The sequence below is a fragment of the Pecten maximus genome, chromosome 5 (genome assembly GCF_902652985.1).
Source record: "Pecten maximus chromosome 5, xPecMax1.1, whole genome shotgun sequence".
Lineage (NCBI taxonomy): Eukaryota > Metazoa > Mollusca > Bivalvia > Pectinida > Pectinidae > Pecten > Pecten maximus.
Genome location: NC_047019.1, coordinates 28,788,017 through 28,795,773, shown reverse-complemented (window position 1 = coordinate 28,795,773; position 7,757 = coordinate 28,788,017). Strand labels below are relative to the sequence as shown.

Below are 7,757 nucleotides of genomic sequence, written 5' to 3'. Positions count from 1 at the left end.
GTTGACTATAAATGAAGCCTGCATAACCAGGAGAAGCTGTAGTATTTGTTTGGGTAGTTACCTGATCTTACAGTTAAAGTATAGGGCCACTTAGAAGCTACAAAATGTGCCATGCACCAAAACTACCTGGACATGACAACATGATTCCTCCATACTGCATGGTCGCTACATGTATGTTTCCTTGAATAAGCCCAGGGAGCTAACACACAGCCTCTCACTGCAAGTCATGGTATTACCAGACAGACTAAAAATTGCATTTCATATCTCAAGGGCTTATATCGCCAGATAATATGGAACCCTAGGTGACAATATTAGTGGATATCCATACTCAGCTGTCTAAATAGGACATTCAATGAGTCCTTTTATTGTACCATATCTGACTGAAATGTCATATATGTATATACACAGATACAGTATGCCCCCAGTACCTGGTCAATTTCGGACTTCTAACCAAAGAACTGCCTAAAATAAGACAATAACGGCCTTTTCTTATAGTGCCATCTCAACAAAAGGTCATAACTTGAACACTGGAGGCAGACATGCTAAACAAGCCACAATGACCCTCATGGACATACTGTAAAGATATAAGTATTCATATGTATTGCTGTCCTATCACTTGTCAAGTAAATTTTTGTGAAAAATGTGACAGAAAATATATTTCAAAAGTGAACTTGCACTTTATCTAGACATAATAGAATATTTCAGAATTTAGGATGGAGTTGAGCTTGATTAAGTTTCCTTAGAAGAAATGGTCTACAAAATATGAAAGGGGAGTAATCGCAACATCGTTTGAAATTAAGTTAAAGGTATTTGAAATAACTGTTTAATTTATCATTTTACCTTCTTAAACAGCCCAATGCATTCTTATATTAAAAAACAAACAATACAATCTCTGAATAATTTTAATTAAAATTTGTTTTCTTCTCCAATGTCATAATGCTACGTTGATTCAAATGAGACAGATTTTTGGTGTTTCTACTAGTGAAATGTTAGAAATTATCAACTTGAAAAAAACTGTCATCACTGGTGATGATCGATAGCACTTTTTTTTACCAATCAGAACAACACTTTTCATTAACCGCATAGAAACCTACAGATTTTTTGCTTCAGATTCAAATGAAGTGTCGAAGATAGAATAATATAGATGTTTAGTTTGCTGAACTTCAGCAATATATATATATTGCAGTTTTAATTTAACACTCATTTGCAAGCAAGAGTGAGCATGTTAAGAGCAGACAACATGGAAATTACATTGAAATGGTGGTGTTTGTTAAATTGTCAAGAGTAAACGTCATTTAGGATACAACGTAAAAAATTATGCTACCAATCCTGATTGTTTCGACGCATAGAATTGTTCTTTTTTTTCTTCGTCTCAAAAATGAAAAAGAAAAAAGAAAATGATATGTTTTACCCATTATTTATCAATTTATATTTCACTTATATGAAAGAATAAAGCAATATTTTTCACTTGAACCTTGAAATCCCGAAAAATGTTGATATTCTGTCATAATTATGAAATAATGTATGATATATTCAATTGGAAATCATTCAATATCCTCTATATGTAAGCATTAATACAATATACTTGATATTAAAACATAAACTGTAACAACTTCAGTTTCAAATCTTTACCAAGTAATTAAATAGAGAAAACAAATTGGATTACACTGTACTACACGTTGGCAGGGACTACTTTAATAGTCACTCCCTACCCTAGGATATGCCTCTGGGATGGAACACCAGGATTTTGACACCGTACTATACCATCTTTCCACAAGATCAATACAACACACATTTCCATAAAACCATATACACCAGTCAAGCATAATTACTAATACAGAATTTTTCCTTGGATCTCCGTTCCCTGGTTTATTGGTAGTTTCCGTGATTCACGATTCTGAAGCTTATATTTGAGATGAAACCAAAAGCAGCAGATCAACATGAAAATTTTCAATTTGAAAGTAAATGTAATAACAAAATTTCTTACCTTTGTGTCAACTTTCATTAAAATCCAAAGAAAGTGAGATGTTAAAATCCACCAAAACATTAATTATAGAAAATGGTCACAAAATTTAATGAAACAAAAACTCCATGGGTAATTTGAAGAGAGCACAGATAAGAAAACAGCACATGAATGAAACCTAGATTAAGTCGCTAGACGGATGTTTCCCTTCGTGGCCGTTCATAGTAAAAATGTTTTCCATATAGAAATCCAATCAATGGTATCGCATACTACCAACTTCTATGGTTTCCAAACATGTACCCGAGGCAATTTAGCCATTTAAACAATTCTCCAGTTGGATAGACTTGTAGACAGCAGTGGAAACACACACAAGAGAGAAACAGGATGCTTAGGCTTAGAATAACAACACATCCGCCACGATAATGTGACGCTTCCCTCAGCAGCTTCTGTAGCAGGCTATCTGCACATTAGGTGTGGAACTACGTCGTGCGCGAATTCTAGCCCGATACACCTACCTACCAAGTGTGAGCATTGAAGTCAGATGATACAATTTTTATGGGGTGTGTATTAATAATGACGGCTGAAGGCCTGATCATCATAGATCATCTATATATGTCTTTCTCTATTCATGAGTCCGTAAAGACATACACAATACCCACGAACAAGACAATACCCAGAACAAGCCAGGCAGAAAAAATTGATTATTTCTTATCGTAACTATATACGTGTTCCACTGTCATTTCAAATGGAGTAGAGGTGACTTTCAGTGATTGCCAATGTAATGTCATCCGTCTTGATACATTGAATGGTTTAATGCATTATATAAGGACAATTTTCTACAAATTATCTGTGAAATTATCTGAAAAATCTACCATTGGAGAAAGGAATCGCTATGAAACTGTGTCAATGCATGGCAAAATCATGTCTGTTAAACTGTCAGGGCAGGACTAATGATCATACTCCGACTCTGGAGTGTGGTGTAGGGAGACTTGTGTGATAGTTATAGACTTGATATCTGTCCACGTACCATCAGAGATGATTTGGGCATAAATGTAGACTATCTTGAAGATACGTTTTTGTAATTCCTTTAATCATCCGGTTTTAATCCTGGTTTCTTTTTTTTGTTTTTTGTGATGTGACCTACAGTATACACACATAAACAGCAATGTTTCACAGCTGTATGTCGATCCACACAATGATAGTTTTTGCAATTTTTATGTTAAAATAATTTAGGGAAAACAAATTTTGCTATTGTGTAATAAATTGTTGTGTAAAAAGAATTTAGAAAAAAACTCTGCTTATAGAACCTCTGTAACATGTGTTCCATTTTATAATCATGTACATGTCATTTCAAAAAGTCACATTAAAGACGCATCATTTTACTACTTAAGAACATTACAAGACTCTGAGATACTACCCTTATCAATTTGCAGCATGGACTGCAATGCAGCATATGCTGCAATCATGCTGCTTTTATGCTGGCATCATGCTGCTAGTTTCACAGCATGATTGCAGCATGTGCTGCATAGCAGCATGGTACCATGCTTCTGTACAGCATGTACTGCAACCATGCTTTAAAAATTGAGGTAATTGAATATCTGAACTCTATCATGCTGCAATCATGCTTTGTCGACTTAGTTAATTTATCATATGCACTGTATCATGCTGCAACCATGCTGCAATAACTTTGCCAGTTTGGATATCAAATCATATCATGCTGCAATCATGCTGTGTGGACTTGGTAAATTTATCATATAAATTGTATCATGCTGCAACCATGCTGCAATAACTTTGTCATTTTAGACAGGATATGTACCATGCTGCAACCATGCTGCAATAACTTTGCCAGTTTGGATATCGAATTATATCATGCTGCAATCATGCTGTGTGGACTTAGTAAATTTATCATATGAAATGCATCATGCTGCAACCATGCTGCAATAACTTTGGCATTTTAGATAGGATCTGTACCATGCTGCAACCATGCTGTATTAACTTTGCCATTTTAGATACAAGCTGTACCATGCTGCAATTATGCTGTATTAACTTAGTTAATTTAATGAACTGCACCATTCTTTCATGTATTAACATGAATTGTTTAAGTTGAAATGTGTATATGCTTGGCCATTCTGTATTAGCTTAAAAGGGCATTCCTTTGTTCGGACATCACAAAATTTCTGTGGGTGAAATGTAGGTCCAAGCGAGGATCCAAAATCTAGGACCAAATTTCCCAGGTACCAAGATTAACCTAAACAATTATTAATTAATAAAATAAGATACAGAAAATTAACAAAAGTTGGTATTAGATATTTTAGTATCTTTTTTTTTAAATTTTAAATAAAATAGAGAAAATTTCCAGGTATCAATGGTGATAACAAAATAATTTTTAAAAACATGTTTGTGTTGCAGAATTTCCTTTTTATACTTGATCAGTACCACACATATTTATTTAAAATTCAATAACAATTATTTTAATTAAGTATTTCGTTTATAAGTATGTTCTTTGTTAGTATAACGGTTCACAGCTTTTAAATGTGATATTTTGTCAGCTTTCACTTGTAGTTCTATCTCAGAAGGAATTAACTTAAACATTGATGAATGTTGCAAGTTAGTACATTCGTGTGACGACTTAAAACTCATCCCTATAAAAATTTCATTCAAATTTTCAGAGTTTAGATCGTTTTTTGAAGAACCAGTATCTTGACTTTTGCTTCGATTATACACTTTTTATCGGAGATAGAATCAGTCACTTTATCCAAACACTGACATAAACCAAGACGTTGCCATTTACCATGCACCAGCTTACTACCATGGCCAGGTAGCCATACATGTAACATGTTCGCCAAAACAAAATCGGGGTCACTCTACCAACAGTTACACATGTGCTTGGAATATCGCTTTTAATTCAATCAAATAAGATTAAAATCACCTGCTCTTTGTCTTTGTATCGCATACTTTCTGGATATATGCGGTGTTAAGATTACATCTGATAATAGCATATGAAATCACGTCGTGTTTGACACAACATTCATCGCTATAAACTCCAATAAACATGTGTCGAACTTATGTTGTCACTCGGACGCTTCCTTGTAAAACGTATATTGAAGTTAAGCGCTGTGATGATCTCGACGTCGACATGAGTTTACTAACAACAGACGATATTCCCGTACTTTAATCTGAATTATTTGAAATCGTGAACATAAAAAGAAAACGTGCATTGGTCGGTTCCTCGTCTGAAAATACATCCATATTAAACAATAGGCGTATGACAGACGAGGCCAAAACCTCTGGTCAGATTACATGTTTATCGTTCGGTTCACCTATGACCTCGTTTGTTTACCTTGCTCCCGAGATGTGACGAGAGTGCTCCTCGAGCTCGTGCGATCTAAATGTGCACGATACAAGTATTAAATACTGTAATATTTATCTTAAAAGTATGACACAATAGAAGTTTATGATTTAAAATAAAAAACACGCACAAGTAAAAATGAATCGTGTTAATCTCTGGCAGTAAAATATTTATCCCATGATGCAACACACACGAGTTTAGCGGGAAGTCTGATAGCCATGTTTGAATTCACCGGATGTTTATTTCCAGAAGAAAAGTATAAACAAACACGACGATAGCCTAAAAACGAAGTTTGTTTCCCGTCTTACTGAAGAAGATCGACTTACTTCAAGTTACAGACGAATGAATATCAGCTTTCTCGTTGTTTTTGACGACCGATGCATATTTTTACCGACAAACATCGTTACGAGACAGGGTAAGTTTTAATTATATAATCTTCTTCACGTTCTGACATCGTTTCACATTATACGGCGATGAATTTGATATAGATCTATTCATATCAATAATACCTAATTATTTATTTTTCAGGGTTTTGATGATTAATTTATCACAGATTACACGGCCGAAGGAAACGCAGTACCGATCCATGTGTTACAATCGTAAGTTTTCAATTTTATTTATTTATTATTAACGATCTTCGGCCCGACTTAAATTGCATTTTTTCCCCACTCACACAACCCTTGTTATGATTATGACGTACATACGTATTCACAAACAATGGTGAGGAAAATGTGTGTTTTGGATAATGAAACCTTTCGTGAAAGATCTTTACCTCCACATTTTTTGAGGATCGATGTTTGCAGATTATTGCATCAAATTGAAACGATTAAATGAAATAAGTGAATTAAGATGAATTATAAGTAAGTAACATTGTTTTATGTATAGTATATTGCAGTTTCACATTGATATGAACTGATGGAGAATTCGGGAGTAGCTTGATTTAATTAGTAATTAAGTCATCCTGGCAAGTTTTATTTTGTAGCTTTGTGTGGCTGGCTTAAATTTTCTTGATAAAAAGGCTTCCAAAGCAAACTTAATGAAAATGATAGCAAAGTGATCATGAAAAGTACATAAGTTAAATACATACATTATCTTCAAAAACTTGACAATTATTCTAATTTTGAAATAAAAGAATATTCTAAAAGTCTTTCTTTCTTCCAACAGAGACTGAGTCTTCATGCAGTACATCTGGAATTAGGAACACCGCATGCATTGTGGTCCAAATTGATGGCATTGACTTAACACAAAGCAGAAAGGAATGAAGAGAAATTAAGAAGTTTATGTTTCACATTAATTAAGATTATTTGAGATATGTTATCTGTCGAGGTATACAACATTTCCTTTCATAATAAAAGTGTAAACATTAATATATATACAAAAAAAAAATCATGTATATAATCTAAAAATCCTTGTTAGTTATTTGTTGTACTAGCAAAAAATATAATATAGTCGTCTCAAGCTTGGTTGTATTGAAATCCCCGGGGACAGTGACAGAGATATATCACTACAGTATGTGCTACATATCAAACAACACACCATTGTTCAAATTGTCAATCAACATTTCATTTAGTCAGTATTTAGAATTGATTCCAAAATTATGATAATCTTTTCACAGTTTATTAGAAATAATGTTAAATTCGATAGAAGAAGTCTTCGACTGTTGCTTGTTTTTGTTTATTTTAAGTTCACAGACACACATGTAAACAGTTTCCAGTACATCTGGGCTACTTCGAGGAAACTACGTATACTGTCTGAAATCAGTCTTGTGCGTCGGTGACAAAATGTATACATATCCTACTATAACTCTGCTGGAAAATATTATTTTGTACTGTTTTCCTACTATTTTAGAAGAAAAAAACAGAATTATAAATACATACTGTAGTATGTACTGACATTGAACTTGTATATCTTGCTGACTATTTTTGTTGAAACAAACCACTTCTAGCTAGGATGAATTGATATTAGTTGTATTTGAAAATTGTACTAGAAAAAGATAGCTGTGTTGTGTATGTGATGGAAGTTTTGAGAAAAAGAATATAAGAGGCTAATAAAATAAGTACCATGGGTAAATTAGAATTAAAATTTGTTTTGTCACATTCTCATTTCATTGATAAGTTTTAAATGTTTGAACTAGAAAAAACAGCCTGTATGAAAAGTTTTATACCATGTTAATTACCAAATAAAATGTAATACAAAAGTATTCTTCAAGTTTTTATTGCATGATTTTCATTGATTTTGTAAACCATGCTGCCATGAAGCATGATTGAAGCATGATCCCAGCATAATTTGCATAATTGAAACATGCTGGGATCATGCTGCAGACCATGCTGGGATCATGCTGCAGACCATGCTGGGATCATGCTGCAAACCATGCTGGGATCATGCTGCAAACCATGCTGGCATCATGCTGCAGACCATGCTGGGATCATGCTGCAGACCATGCTG

General features: G+C 33.8%; 1 long non-coding RNA gene across 1 annotated transcript; it reads left to right on the top strand.

Moving 5' to 3' along the window:
* Positions 1 to 5,027: 5,027 nt before the first annotated feature.
* On the top strand, positions 5,028 to 7,367 carry LOC117327735. Its single transcript, XR_004532717.1, has 3 exons — positions 5,028 to 5,727; positions 5,841 to 5,911; positions 6,477 to 7,367. It is a non-coding gene; the product is annotated as an uncharacterized LOC117327735 (long non-coding RNA).
* Positions 7,368 to 7,757: the final 390 nt, after the last annotated feature.